The 17,423-nt window shown below is 24.4% G+C and overlaps 1 pseudogene; it reads right to left on the reverse strand.

Moving 5' to 3' along the window:
• Positions 1 to 531: 531 nt before the first annotated feature.
• On the reverse strand, positions 532 to 9,663 carry LOC145839304 (uncharacterized; annotated as a pseudogene).
• Between the last annotated feature and the right edge of the window lie 7,760 nt (positions 9,664 to 17,423).

Consider the following 17,423-nt stretch of genomic DNA (forward strand, 5'->3'; position numbering starts at 1 on the left):
ATCATGTGAAGATATGAATTAATCAAACATTAATTAAATTAAGCAAACAAGTTTACCTACTTTCTTTTATTATATTTCTTATTTTATTTTAAAGTTATTCTAGTTACAATAGCTTTTGAATTTAATAACTAGTTTAAAATATCCCTTAAATTAAATTCGCAACCTTAGTTTAGAAAACATTAAAAATTTAGTTCATTATTTCAACAAAAATGAACTCAACTCCTAATCTAATTTTGTTTTATTAAATTTTTACGAAATAAAATTGCAAAACAAACAATAAAATACTAAAACAAAGTTAAAAGTATTATATATGTTTTAATTTCTGCCACTAGAGCTAACCTATGTTTTAAGTTATAAAGTAAATAAAACTTTAGTAAGCATTATAGTTTTATATAGGTTATACAACTAGTACAAGGAACGTATAAATTTTAAACATAAGTAAATCATTGTAGATTAGTATTCAAATTTCTTTTACATCATTTGAAATTTATTCAAAATGTTTCAATCTCATTCTTTCTTATAAAAAAACTTTTAACATGTAGGATAATAAGAATTGTATTTGTCTATTGTATTAAGGTATTCATAGACAATACTTCTTTGTATTTTACACTTCAATTCTTGTTGCTTTTCTTCACTTAGTTCCTTATGATTAGTACGTACATGATAGTTTCGATTAGAACTTACAGTGAACCATTTTCCACATTCAGCACAACCATATGGTTTTTCTCCTAAATGAATTCTAAAGTGTCTTACTAAATTACTTTTCTTTGAAAACTTCTTTTTGCAAATATCACATTCATGATCTTTAACTTTATTGTGGGTCAGCATATGTTGTTTTAGATTATGTTTAAGAGAAAACTTCTTTTCACAAACTTCGCACTGATGTTCTTTTATACCAGTATGAACTAACATATGTTTCTTTACACTACCTTTTTCAGTAAAACTTTTGTCACACAAATCACATTTAAAAAGTTTATCTTTAGTGTGAGTAACCATGTGACGTTTTAAGTTGTGTTTAAGTGCAAATTTCTTATGACAAACATGACATTGAAAGTCTTTTTTATCTCTATGTACCAACATGTGAACTGTTAAATTTCCTTTCCGATTGAAACTTTTATAACAAACATCACACTTGTATGGCTTTTCTCCTAAATGAATTCTTTTGTGGATATTCAAACTGTATTTTCGGGTAAAATTCTTTCCACAAGTATCACAACCAAAATGTGCTTTATTCATGCTACTTTTAAACTTTTATAATTAGATGATTTCAAAGGATTATTTATAACTAAATTTAACAAATAAAGCTTAAGGATATTAGAATATATGAATTAAGTAGTTTTATTTTTTTAATTAAAAAAAAAATTAAACAGTTATATAATTATTTTATTTATTTATTATTTAAAGTATTAAAACTTAAACAACATTTTTTCATGCTTTTAAAAAGTAACTCTGTTATTTTTTTTATCAAAAATAATTTTAAGTTTCATTTATTTATATAGCTATAATATGTTAACTATTAACTATGAATAACAATTAAAATAACCAAATTAAAACTTTTGGTGAAAACTGCGTAAAACACTACACGTTGTTTTTAAACAACTATCATAAATTTAAAATTTTTTTTTAGAAGTTTATAACTATAAGATTCATTGATCTAAACTCTATAGTTTGTAAATGATTATAATTAATAAAAAAATTCAATTTTCACCAACTTTTTTTTTTTAAAACAACTATAAAAATATCAAGTAGAGTTAATAAAAGGTAGAAAAGCACATAACTACCTTGTAACCGTTGATAATCTCAAGTATCTTTTGAATTATCATTTAAATTTTATTTTATTACTTTTCTTCTGAAATTACCTTACTTTTGCTTTAATCTTGATCTAATCAATTCTAATACTAGATAGATTTATATTACCCCAAACTTTTATAGCTCTCAACATTTTAAACTTGAGTTAAATTATAAATATATAGCATTAGCAAATAATTAGCATATATAGCAAATTTATCAACTTGTGTTTTTTGTTTTCCAGCTTAGTTTTAATTAATAATCAAAGTTTGAATTAGTAATAAATACTATCATTTTTATATGCAATTAAAATAATATAAGGCTGTAACTAATTATTATACCCGAGTGTTGTTTCCTGAACATAAAAATAGTTATCTTCTTACAATGTAACGCACATGCATTATAAATTTTAATGTTTTTGAACAAAATACTATGACGTAATTATAAGTCTAAATTTCAATCACTTAATAATCATCTTAGCTTTTGTGCTTCATCAGGAGTCGGCAAACTGCGGCCCGCAAAGGGTAAATCTGCGGCCCGCGAGCACGGTATTTTTTTGAATGGAATGCGGCCCGCGAAAGAAAATTTCGTGGCCCGCGAGTATGTAAATGTGGCCCGCTGAGCAAAAATATATTTCAAATTGAATTTTTTTTGGTAATTCGATTTTATTTGATTAGTTTGGTTTTAAGTCTCTGTATAATATTTAATAATAATTAGAAGAAATTACTGCTTTAGTTTAAAAATGTGAAAAATACAGATTAGCATTCTAACAGGATATTTTTCTCAGTTTCATAAATACTTCTTTTTAATAACAGCAAGTAATTATCTGAAAAAAGAGTGTGAAGAATGCTCGGATTTAATAAATTAGATATATAATAGCTATTTATTAAATAAACTAAATGCAAATGTTTTCTATTTTGTACAAAAGTATTGCACAGTAATTAACTAAAGTGTCATTTCTTTATAGCTTAGATATTCTTTTTCAATATTTTTATACCTAAGTTTCCTTTATAGATTTTTTTTGTAAATGTTATATTTTAGTGTAAAAACATTTAACATAACATAGTGTTAAGAAATAAGGTTTATTTGATTTTTGTTTTGACACATTTTAATTTTTTAAAAGTTTTCTCTGCACTTTGAATTAATTTCTATGCACACCAACTTAAAAAGATGCTCATACTTTAAACCACTTTTTATTTAATACTTTAGTTAGTTAAAGTTTAGTTTATGCTTAGTTTTCTAACATTGTTGTTTCTACATGTAATATCTAAATTATACACACACGTTTAAAACAATATGACATGAATTAATATAGTTTTTGTTAGGTACACATTTTAATTTTTCAAACATTTTTTTTTGTCAAACTTTTTATGCCTTGCATATCAATACACACAATTGCTGTTTTTTGAGCTACCTATTTAATATAAACTAGATTTAGGCATGGTAAGTTTATTAAGTTTGTACATTGTTAATCAAAATAGTTCGAATTCAAGCAAATAAACAACTAAGCATTGTCACACACTCAGACTATCACTATTTGAAGACTTTAAATCTTAGGCCAACTAAGTCATTTTTTAAGTTTTTGGCTAGAATTGCTTTTTGTATACTAAAATATCAGGAATGTTTTTGTTGACTCAGGCTGACTTTTTTGCTTGAAAGAGTGGCAAATTAAACTTATGATGTATGTTTTGCTCAATCCACAGTGTTAGTTTGAGCTATAATATATGTTAAATCTTAAGCCTTGCAGCTAATATAATTTAAAATGCTATTTATACTTTTGTGTACATTTAAGTGTGAACAATCAGTGTTGCCAAAAAACTTGAATCCCGAAAAAGCTTTGAATTTGAAAACTTATGCTTAAAAGTTCTGGAAAAAAACTTGAAGTTGAGAATTTTCGAAAAAACCTGGAATTTCAAACAATTTTTACATGTAAAGTAATAAAATTTCGATTTGACACAAAAAACTTACCAAATAAATATTTTTCATTAGAAAATATATTAATGTAGCTTAACAGCATTTTTTAATATTGATATATTTGTTAAGTCATTTTTATCAACTTAAATTAAACTTTCTACTAAAAATAAAAGAAGGAATTGTACTTTCAAAAACTTTGTTTTGGTGCTTTGAACCTTTACTTGTAAAATTTCACCGATTGTTGTGCTTCGCTTTGAAACTAAACCAAGAAATTCTATTAAAGTGTCAAAGTTAGTAAAAACATCTCCAATAAAAATTCTCATATGAGCAATAGTTTGTTGTCAGTGCTCTCATATTAACAGATTGATTAAAGTCCTAATTTGATTTATGCGACTATAACCGTAATGCATTTCCTAAACACGACGTCTAGTTGTCATTGAAGAAATAAACAAAAGCTAAATTCTTTAGAAAAGTTTTCAATTATAAACGGTATCTCATTTTAATTAATAATTTTGCTACTTTACAACTTTCCTTAACAATCATTCTGTAGTTACTGAAGATAATCATGTGCTTCATGGAAAAACTGACTTTGGTGATTTGTTTTTTATCGTTTCTCGCAATAACTCCTAACTAACGTATTTTTTATTCTTGTAGCTCGTCTTATACTTTACAATTACTATTTTCAAATACAATATTCTTATTTCAGATAAAGAATTGCTAAAATGCTTAATAAAAATAAGTTTTTCTACTTCGCTAATGACTGAATAAAATTTTATACTTTTGTTAAATTTGTTTAAGAATCTTAATTGTTCATTCCAGCTGACTTATATTGTTTTGGCATGTAATTTATTTACTGTTAATAACCTTCGTTATTTCTTTATGTTGTGAACTTTATTTTAACTGGGTTGCTACACAAACAGGCTATTTTAAAAGCTTGAAAACTCAGGTGTGTGTGAGCTTTTATTTAAATCACTTTAAAGAAATCTTTCAATTCTCAGAATAATTTTTATGACTGTAGTGTAGTTTACTGATTGTAATTTTTTTTTTCTTACATTTTGTGTACTTTTTGATAATGATGATATTTTAACTAGGTATTTAAGCTTGATTAACAACTATTTAGTAGATTTTTTAACTTTTAATAAACTCGGCTGGTTTAATACAACTCAGACATTTTTGCTTTTTTAAGGGGCAACCATGTAAAATACTAATTACTAATAAGATATTTTATTAAAGTTTTCGAGAATTAATTATGTTAAAGAATTTGTTTTAGATTTTTGGAATACGAACATGTAATAATTTTATTAAGTTAACTAATTAATAAATTTTCTAATGAGTGTAAATTATTTAACACGCAAAAACTTTTTTGGAAGTAAATATTCTTAGAAATATGAAAAAAGGGTTAATAATATAACAAGTGTATAAAAATAACCCATAAATTGTCTTTCAAGTTAGGTTTTTATAGAGAGTTAGGTTGTAAGTAAAATTACAAAAGTATTAAGTTTAACTTATTAAGTGCTTATGAAAGTACATAGTTTATTAACACTTAAGTATATTAGTCAATGTAAATTCTATTCTAATAAATATTAATAAAAATAGGCATTCTATGTATAGCTAAAAGTCATTAAAAAAATATGGTGAATAAAAGTAAAACCTTTCTTTAGTGTGACTAAAACTACAACCAAAATATTATTCATATGTCACTAAAACTAAAACTGCGGCCCGCGAAGACTTTGGAAACTTGAAATTTGGCCCGCGACCACCAACTGCCTGCCGACCCCTGTGCTTCATTATTTCATTAAATTGCGTGTATGTAGTTTGTGTTCAGATTTTTTATTTTAATATTTATTTGGTTTAACTTATATTTAAATTTGATTAAATGATTGCATATGTAACTGTCTGACCTGCTGTCATTATAACCTACAGGTCTAATATGGTTATGAGGGGTAAACGGCATGTTAAGTACGATTAGAGAAAGGTATATATAATGATATTGTTAATGAAATACTAAAAACTTTGTAAATGTATGAATACAGTTTAAATGTAAACTGGGTGAATCGGCTTATAATAGTGTGTTATAAGGTCTTCGTGGCTAAGTCAGTATAAATCAAAATGTCTTAAGAGTAGGTACAAAGTTAGTTTTTGGTCTTGTTAAAAAAAACTCATTTTAACTTAAACAAAGTGTATGGTCTTACATTTACTTTCAAAAAACAAAATATTTATCATTTTTTTTGAATTTAAGTAGTAAATTATGTAATATAGTTACGTTACAGCAAAGTTTAAACAAGTACAGTTCACTCGACAATTTGCCACTACTTTTTAAACTACTAAGGACAAATAGTAAAGTATATGTTACAACTAACTTCAAAACGATTAAAAACGTACGCTACAATTTATTACTACTTTTAAAACTAATACATAAAAATACAAAAAATCACTAATTCTTTGACAACGACTTGAAAACTCGAGTTTTATATTTCATAACACTGTAAAAGTTTTAATTAACTAAAACGTTGTATTTTGTACTAATAGTATCAAATTATTGAGAAAAAGTTAATCATATTTTAACTTATATCGGCAAAGTTCTTGAAACTAAGGTAAAATAGCTACATTAGTTTGTATTAACTTTTATAAAGTTTAATTGAATACAATTTATTTCAAGTGTGTGTACTTGTGTGAATATTACTGTAACATAAGTGTAAATAAATTTCTTTACTAAAAACAGAAAGTTTAGTATTGTTACAAAAGTATTTGGTTTGTTTAAAAACGCTAGAAATAAAACAGTCTATAACACGTGATTTATACATAAGGTAACTAACATAAAAGAAGTGACAATAGTAATTTCGTAAATTTTTAAATGCCAGTTTTAGTAAGTAAAGTTTTCTGAGAGAATGCTTTTAAACAAACATTACATTGATAGTCTTTTTTACCACTATGTACCAACATTCTTCGTTTTAGACTACCTTTTTGAGAAAACTTTTTGACAAAATAACAACATTTGTATAGTTTATCTCCAGTATAAATTATTTTATGAACAACTAAATAAGGTTTATTTTTGAAAGTTTATTTAAAATATAAAAAATATTTACTTTAAGTCTCCATAATCATAAAATATAAAAAAGATGTAATGATAAAATATATTGTTACATATTTCTTACAACTTAATTTCAACATAGGTATTACTTATTTTTCGTTTCATACTGTAGGTGGCAAGGTCTTTTTAAGATGGAAATCTCTTTAAAAATCAAAGACAAAAAAAACACTTTTTCAGTTGTTAACTAGCAGGTATATTATTAGAGTAAAACTAAGCATAGCTTAGTTCGTCACATTTAATTTATAGACATTTAAAAAATTAACAATGTTACATTAAAACCTAAATTATTAATATAAATACGTTTAGCTTGTTTAATTAAAGTATTAATAGTAAATAATTTAAAACATTTATATTAAAAAATGGTTTCATAAATAGTCTAACTTAATATAAGTGTTTAAAAAAAATGGTCTGATGCTTAATTTAATGTAATTAAAACTTTATTTAAATTAAACTAATCTCACGGTATACAGAATCCAGGCTAAGGCTTTGTGAACTTTTGCCGATGTCTTCTTTGTTTTTAGCTGGAAGTAATAAAATTTAAACTTTTTAAATCCTTAATACCTTAATTAAGTCGAAATAGACTAACTTTCATGATTTTTAGCTGTAGTTTAATATCTATTTTTAAAAGAAATATTAAATGTAAAGTACCGAGAAATCGAATAAATTTAATATTAATTAATTAAAAAAAAAAGGATTTTGATAGTCGTTTAATACTGTCTGAATTGAGTTTTAATAAACTAAATAAGTTAATTATTTTTTAAAGTTTGTCCGTTTGTTTAAATTCTATCTACTTAGATTGAGTGTTAATTAGAACTTTTTTCTCTAGTTTCTAAATAATTATTTGTTTTCTTTTCGAATTTCAAAATGTACTCGTAAATTCAAAATTACTAAAAAACTTGTTGATTTAAAGTTACTAGCAATCTATATTAACTACGGGCGACAATTTATTAAACAATTAGTAATAAAATTTAAAAAAAAAAGACAATTTTAACTAAGAATAAATTATAAGTAATAAGCAATATGTTTCAAAATGTATTTTGAATAGTAAAAGTTTATAGTTATCATTCGAAGTTCAAAGTCCGTTTTCGAATTAAAAATTCTCGAGACATTCGTCTGTAAAAGTATTAAGTTTGTAAGCTTCAAAAGTACAAATAAGTAAAATGAACTAGTTACAAGCTTAAACTATAGTTCTGACATTTGTATAAGATCAAAAGTATAACAAAATTTGTCTATTTAATGCATAATTAAAGATTTTGTTTAGTATTACAAGTTGTCAAACTAAATAATTACATTAAAGTTTCCACTTTTAACCCAATTTAGTTACTCTGTAACTAGGTACAGATAAATAACAATCTAATTTTTTTATGTGACTGTTTCGTCAATGTGACTAATAACTGATTTGTTATATCACTGCTAAGTACGTCAAGAACTTAAAAGAATGTAAACAACACAATTTGAAACTCAAAGTAGAGACACATCTTAAAAAATCATTAGTATTAGAATGTATTTTTGATTATTAATAGTGTCCGAATTAGTAAAGTCAAACATTTTTGCTATGTTTATAAATTTAGCCTAGATATTTTATAGTTCTTAGCACAATCTTAAATATTTAGTAAATGTTCGACAATTGAGTATATTTTAACAGTGTTTGTGACCGCTATTGCCTTTATTGATAAACATTATTGTCGATACTTACATCATCGAAAATAATATTATATTAATAGAAACGAAACTATTTTAAAACGCCAATTAAAGTAAAGCATTATGGAAAAAAACTGCTGAAAAGTTTTGTATAATTTCATAAAACTAGAATTATTGATCTATACTAAATACATGTTTTTAAAAATACAAACTTTAAAATTTATCATGTGAAAATATGAATTAATAAAACATTAATTTAATTAAGCAAAAAAGTTTACCTACTTTATTTTATTATATTTCTTATTTTATTTTGAACCTTATGCTAGTTACAATAGCTTTTAGGTTAAATAACTAGTTTTAAGTATTCCTTAAATTAAAATCGCAACCTTAGTTTTGAAAACATTAAAAATTTTGTTCAGTATTTTAACAAAAACAAACTAAATTACTTATCTAATTTTGTTTTATTAAAATTTCTACGAACTTAAATTACAAAACAAACAACAAAATACCAAAACCAAATTAAAACTAATATATACGTTTTAATTTCTCCCACTAGAGCTAACATATGTTTTAAGTTATACATTATTAAAATTTAGTAAGCATCATAGTTTTTAAGGACTTTTATAGGTTATACAACTAGTACAAGGAACATATAAAATTTGAACACAAATAAATCATTGTAGATTAGTATTCAAAACTCTTTTACATCATTTGAAATATCTTCAAAAAATTTTAATCTCATTCTAGTTTAAAAAAAAATCCTTTAACATTTAGGATAATAAGAATTGTATTTGTCTATTGTATTAAGGTATTCATAGACAATACTTCTTTGTATTTTACACTTCAGTTCCAATTGCTTTTCTTTACTTAGATCTTTATGCTGAGATCGTATATGATGATTTCGACTAGAATCTTGAGTAAACCATTTTCCACATTCTGCACATCCATAAGGTTTTTCTCCTAAATGAATTCTAAAATGGTTTATTAAACTTACTTTCTGTGAAAACTTCTTCTTGCAAATATCACACTCATGATCTTTGACTTTGGTATGAGTCAGCATATATTTTTTTATATTATGCTTAAGAGAAAACCTTTTTCTCACAAACTTCGCACTGATGTTCTTTTATTCCAGTATGAACTAACATATGTGTTTTTACATTAAACTTTGTACTAAAGCTTTTGCCACAAATTTCACATTTAAAAATTTTGTGTTTAGTATGAGTAACCATGTGACGATTTAAACCAAACTTTCGTGCAAATGATTTTAAAAAAACATAGTATTGAAAGTCTTTTCTGCCACTATGTACCAACATGTGAGTTGTTAGGTGAGCTTTTTGGATAAAATTTTTATTACAAACATAACACTTGTATGGCTTTTCTCCTGAATGAATTCTCATATACTGCTTAAGATTTGACGAGCATAAAGTTATTGTTATAGGAAAATTTATTAATTTTTCAAAAAACATAAAACTTTAATGTCAATTATTTTCCCTTATCTTAAAAGCTATTTAAATTTTTTTTTTATTATTTTAGAGAACGCACCTTTGCCTTTAATTAAAAAAAAAAAATTATTTAATTTGGGGTTGGAATTATTTCATGGGGTCCTCCAAAAATAAAGGTTTTTTTTCGTTTTTTTTCATCAAATGGTATTAGAACCAAAAAAAAATATTTTTTTTTAATTTTTTTTTTGATTTCCTTTAGTTTGCATGTTATAAAAACTCGTAAATAGTTATTTTATAAATAATGTTAATATCTTTTACGATTTGGCCCAAAATCAAAATGTAGTATATTACACTATCATTTGCCTCGGCCATTTCCTAGATAAAAAATTGATAAAAGGAAAAAAAAAGTTAATAAGAATGTGAATTACATCAAACAAAATTAAAATAAAATAATTTAATTAAATTTGTTGTATATTCACATTGTTATTAACTTTTTTTTTCCTTTTATCAATTTTTTATCTAGGAAATGGCCAAGGCAAATGATAGTGTAATGTACTACATTTTGATTTTGGGCCAAATCGTAAAAGATATTAACATTATTTATAAAATAACTATTTACGAGTTTTTATAACATGCAAACTAAGGGAAATCAAAAAAAAAAAATTAAAAAAAAATATTTATTTTCGGTTCTAATACCATTTGATGAAAAAATACGAAAAAAAACCTTTATTTTTGGAGGGACCCCATGAAATAATTCCAACCCCAAATTAAATAATTTTTTTTTAAATTAAAGGCAAAGGTGCGTTCTCTAAAATAGAAAAAAAAAATTTTAGATAGCTTTTAAGATAAGGAAAATAATTGACATTAAAGTTTTATGTTTTTTGAAAAATTAATAATTTTTCCTATAACAATAACTTTATGCTCGTTAAGATTTGACTTAGTTGAAAAATTCTTACCAAAAATTTCACATGTTTTTCGTTTATCAACTGAATCATTTTTTGCAAGCTCTTTATTAACTATTCTGCTATAAAACAAAAAAAAAATGTGAAAATATATGTATATTTACGTTTAAGTATATATATTATAGTTAGTTTTTATTTCATTTTACTATTAACATTAGTAAGCATGCAACTTGCAAAACTTTAAAACTAGTTAAATAATTTGTTATAATAATAAATATATATCATTAATATATAACACAAAATAAAAAACAAAACTTTTTCCCATTTTTACATATATAAAGCAATTGGAGGTGTGTAAAAGTTCATTTATATTTCTTTGAACTTAAGACACAATTAAATGTATTATTACCAATTAACAAAAACTGTACAGTTTTTGAAATTATAGGTTTTTTATTTGATTTGAAGAAATCATAGTTGAATATGTGTATAATTAAGTTTATAGACTTGTTTTTTGCCTTAAATAGTATAAATTTTTAAAGTATATTAAGTAACTTATTTGTATTACACATACAAACAGAAGTTTTGGACTTGATTTATTTTGGAACATTTTTATTAAACAAACAAAAAAAAACGATTTAAGCTGACCATTATCAATTACTTTTGTTTGTAACTACACTTGAATTGAATTCTGAATAAATAAGCAGTTAAAAGTTTCATCAGGAATAATAAAGCAAAATTATTTAGAGATAATTTAACAGTTTATAATTATATAATTACAAATAAAATAAAAAGTAATTAAACTAAGATAAGTAAACGTATAAATAGGTTCACAAAACAAAACAATAAACAAACACTACATATAATAAAGTAAGAGAGAACAACAACCACAAAACCTTTAAAAGATTATTTTATAACGCATTGTTGCTTTCATAAATTAGGTTTAAACGTTTTATACGTAAAGATTCTAAAACACTTGAATGATAATTATTACACGCTTTACTTATAACTAAAAAATCAATATCACTATAGTTCTTTGCATACTCAGAACTGTTTGATAAGTGTTAGGCAATCGGTGATGAATAGAGATTTTAGTACATAACTTAAAAACCATCTAACAGGTCATCTACTATTGTCGAACTAAAATATGTAAAAATGGAAAAAAAAGTTTTGTTTTAATTTTATTTAAAAATATTGTTGATATATTTTATCATTAAAACTAAATATAGTACTACATAAAAAGTCATGCAAGTTGTATGCTTTGTAAGGTAAATAGTAAATTAAAATAAAAGCTTACCAAAATATATACACTTAAACGTATTTGACCATGTGTTAGCTATATGGTCATACACCTCAACAGAGTTAGTAAATGTGAACTGCCGGATTTGGGGGAACATTTAAGTTGCAAGATTTACGGGAACATATCCACCAGATACAACAATTTTTCCTTCAAAAACCGTGCAAGCTGCCTTTTTTTACCTGTGTTCATTCTAGAAACCTCTTTAACTTTTGAAGTTTTTGTATAGTAACGCAAGCAGGAATCAAGAACGTTAGAATAATTATCTTGTCCACCAATAATATAAATATAGTTAACGACAGCACTAAAACAAAATTTTCGACGATTATTAAATTGAAATACATGTTCCCACTCCATTGATTCTGCTGAATATTTTTTCATCATAATGATATTGCTTGAATAAGCATAATCTGTAGGTAGTTCGTAAATTTCACCTTTCAAAAAAACTGTTTCAAGAATAGATGTTTTTGGTTTCAGTTCAGAAAAAGTTCGTGTAATCTCTAAATTTTCTTCATTTAACAATTTTAATGTTTTTTTGGGGTCTCAACAGTTTTCCCTTTCACAAAATATAATGTGAAAAAAGTTTTGATTACAAAATCTACTAGAATTGCAGATACTTCTTTTCAAATACTTTTCTTTGTTAACCAAAACTTTTTTTATTACTTTTCTGCAATCTAAAATATTGCAAGTAGGAGAAGTTTTTTGGCTCAATAGATAGTTTAAAGCAGGATCTGACAGCAAGGAAAGTCTCACTGTTAACAAAAAACTTTTTGCAAACTTGCTTCTTTTTTCAGTTTTGTAACAAATCCAGTTATATGCTGCATTAAATACTTCAATTTCTGGAGTAACATGCAGTTCAGATGAACTTAGTATTTTTCTTATGAGTTTAAAATCCAGTTCTAAGAAGTTTTTAGTATCCATAACAGTTGTAAAAGAACGTTTTATAAAACTAAAACTTACTGCAGCGAGATTTGTTATTTTATAAATACTAGCAAGTTTGTAGTAGAGTGTAATCGATCGTTTATTTATATGTATTTTAACTACTAACTACATTGCTATCTAAGTTTACGTCGTAATTTATTTTTCTTTTAATAAGTATTTGAATGAACTCCTTTTCCTCTTTACCCAGAAGACCTATAAAAAAATTGTTTTAATATTTTTAATCTATTTAATTTAATCCTTAAATTAATTGTCTTGCTAAAAACTTTAGTTTACTTACCAAAATATAAATTATGTGGGCTGGTCAAGTATGCATGAAATCACTTTTGATTGAGGGTCACTTTTGCATAAGAATAAAAAAATGTAAAAAAAATTACCGACTCATGGTAAGTTTAAGGGGTATCAGTGATCGCAGAAAAAATTACTTAAAAGTAAAATCGTAAAAATCATTAATTTAAGAAACAAATAAGAGTAACTATAAGAATTAGCCCGCGTAAGCCTGATCACTCGTACATAAGTGTCTCTTCGTGCATATTTGACACCTACCCAATTGCATCTACTCATAAAACATTTCCTTAATTTTTAGAGTACTTACTATTTGAAGTCGATTAGCGAAAACTATTATCATCAATTGACTTCATGCTGTTTTCCTTACAAACTGAAAGAAATTCTTTATTATTAAAACTTGTAGAAACTTCACTACTAGTTGATGAACTTTGATCAATGTGTTCAACTCTGTTAATGCCTACATCGCTTTCACTACAACACGTTGTATTTTTATTGCTTTTTGGTATCTTATTACTCAGTTTAGAAGGTTTAAAACACTGAAAATTAAACTTAGTAAGTTTTAAAACAACCATGAAACCTATAACAATTCTTAAAAGGTAAATTGTTACAAATTTACTATTTATAATCATTTCTGGTTACTTGTAATTTAGTATAAACATAAAGCAAAACTTTTATTAGAAAAAATTATTTTACTCAGCGCAAGATATTGCATATTATAAACAGGGTTGCCAAATGCTTTCGGCTATTTTTCTCCAGATTTTCAAAATTTCCACAAGGTTTTCAAAATTTCCTCCACGGTTTTAAAAGTAAACGTCTTTGGTCTATTTTTAGTTTAAAGTTAATTTTAAGGTATGAAGCGATTTTAAATAGTATAAAACATTGAAAAGAAACTGAACTGTAAAACTACTAAAAACGTGTTTTTTAATAAAATATTTGGTTGTCACAAAACTTTTTATCCTTATGGTAGATTTTTTTGTCAATTCGAAAATTTACTACTTAGAATGTTAAGATTGTTAAAAATTAAATGTTTTTGTGGTGAATCTAATAAAAAATTCCAAATAATCCAACTTTTTTTTTTCAAAATTCCTTGTTAATACAGGTTTTCCATGTTTTTACTGAACCCTCCATAAAAACTTGATTGTATTTGGGACTACTTTGTATATGACATTTAGAAATTTTGTATAAGACCACGAAACAGTATTACAAAATATCTATTTCAAAAATATAAGTTACTTTTAAAACAATAATAAATAACTTGGCAAAAGTAAAAACTAATAATAAACAAAGTTTTAGTGCAAAAACCTTTAATAAAAATAATGAAGTATAAATATATAAAATTATATTAAAAACTTAAAACAATTAACATTTGTTTAAACAAAATCCTTTTATGAGCAATAACTATAAATAGCTTAATAAAATTTAATCATTTAAATCTAACTTAAATAATCTAGATGCAGTTAACATAAAATTTAGATTTTTATTTATATTTATTTCTTTGTAAACTAAGATTTAGTTAATCAATTAAGTCTTGTCATAACTTTTTAAAATTCGACATTTATATATTCACTCGTTTAAATAAAATTTAAATATTCTGCACTACTAATATCTATTTCCTTTAAAAAATATAATTATTATTTGTTTTATACAATATTTTGTTTAAACTAGAAGTGTTAAACTTACTAAATTAAAAAAAAGTAATTGTTAAGTATATCATGACATAAGAATCTTTGCTACTTAAAAAAATTATCAAATCAACCGCTTAATTATTTTGCATTGTTAAATAAAAACTATCAGTACTATAAAGTTTGTAAGCTTTCGAAATTATATTAACCTGTATTTGTTACCATAATGCAATTTTATTTCCTATTTTTTCTAATTAATTTTTTTTTTAAGTTTTACGTCTTAAATCCCTTAGTTTGAATAAACACATGTTACTGTAGTGTCACAGAATATAAAACTTACACTATGGATGGTTAAATTAGTAAGAAACTGTTCGGAATTTCCCTGAAGAAAAAGTAATTGTTTTAAACATTTACCTTTGATACTTATGTTTACTTGATTTATTTTTACCTATTTAGGTTCCTCTATTTCATTTGTGCCTATACATTGCTTTCAACTACGAGATTGAATATACTATCTTGAACTTACCATTTAATTTTTTTCAAGAAAATATACCGCAATCTTCTGCTTAAGTACGCATTTTGAACAGAGCTCAAACATGGTACTCAGCAAGAAGCATGTATTGGACATATCAAGTAAGTATTCAAGAGAAATCTTGCTGTACAACTGTATTGAATAATAAACAAAGTCAACAGCTTTGAGCTCAATACTTCCCACTTACGTCATATACAAACAATCGCTATTTTTTATGAGTTTTTCTGCTAAATGCTATAAGAGTTTTAGTTATTTTAATTTACAGTAATAAGTTTACAAAATTATTTTGACCCTGTTAACTGACGGGGAAAAAATTGTTACCTTTAGTAGTTAAGTGTATTCATTTAATTTAATCAAAAGCATAGTACTTTTTAATTTTAGGTTTGAATATGACTACTTAGTTTATTCAATACCTCACAGGTTATTGTTTTTTAAAAAACTGTGTATTACACATTTGTTATTATGAAAGCTTGTTGTATAAAATAAAAGCATGAGGGAACTAAAATATTTGTGCATATTAGATAATTTTACAAGTTTATAAAATCACTACCATTAAAACTTTAATTTAATAACTTAAATTATTCATACTTCTATTAATTAAGTATTTGCTAATTTAAAAGCAGTTGAATTATTTTTTCGAGTACAAAATTTAGATATTCTCAATTTGATATTGTTAATTACAAATATTTATTTTTTGATGGATTAACTTATTTAATAGGGTTTTAATAAATAATTTTTTAATCCAAATCGATAACATTCAAGTTATTTACTAAATATATAATGAATTCTTTATTCTTATCATTTCTAATAAAATAATTAAATTTTTATTTTATGATAACAATTTCAGTTTAATGTATTTTTAATTTAATTGAAAATAAAAATTTAGTCAAAACTTAGTTTCAATCAACTTTTAAATTATTTTTAAACGTACATTTTTAATACAACCGATTGATAAAACATGCATCGAAAAAAATGTTAATCTATATAAGTATAGTAAACACGTTTTTTATCAAAATCAAAAAAAAAAAGTTAACCTAATTTGTTAAAGTATAAATTTTTCTGTATGGAAATGTTTTAGGAACACTCGTACCGTCTCAACAAAAGTTACAAAAGCTATAAATCAGTTCATGTTTTTTAAACGTTTTAACTGAATCGTTTTACTCAGAAGTAATATAGGCACATCGAAAAAAGCAAATCGCATAAACTTGCCACAAACAAATTGAAATATTCTCAAACAGTTGCACTCTGATTTTTGTAATCACAAGTAGAAAAGTCGTTAAGTATTTAAGTTTTACACATAATTGGTATTGAAGCTTCAATATAAATTTATTATAAAGTTTAAGAGCATTAAGTTTGTACTTCTTAAAAATAAGTAAGACTTAAAACAAATTTTGTATTAACTAATATTTATCTGAAAATAATCGTATTAATTATTATGAACTTGGACGCTAATAAAAATACATGTATTCAATTTAAATAAAAATAATAAAAAGTAGTCGAAAACCATTTTTAGATATAATTTTTTCTTTACTTTAACCCTGAGTTTTATCAAACAAATAGAAAATTTTTAGTAGATTATAAAAACTAGTCAAAATAAAAAATATCTAGTAGTTTTTATTTGTTTTAGTTACTTTTTACATACTTTTTAACATGTTCATAAAAATAAAGCAGTTAATTCGTATCACAAACGTTGAGGTACGAACAAGTTAACAAAGGGTATCAACATAATTGAAAAATGTGTGAATGACACAATTCACGATGTAATTATTCCTGAGCTATAAAGTTCCACTTTTGATAAACCTGCAGATAAAATTGTCAATATGGAGAATTATACCGATGAATATTTCACGATGGGCGATTATAATGAAGAAACGGCGACAACGGATAAATTCATAGATGATTATTACGAGTTTCTACGAAATGTGTGACTAAAATGATTAAAATTTACAATTAAGTAGTTATATTTGTGT

The sequence above is a fragment of the Thalia democratica genome, chromosome 6, assembly GCF_965202585.1.
Source record: "Thalia democratica chromosome 6, ktThaDemo2.hap1.1, whole genome shotgun sequence".
Classification (NCBI taxonomy): Eukaryota; Metazoa; Chordata; class Thaliacea; order Salpida; family Salpidae; genus Thalia; species Thalia democratica.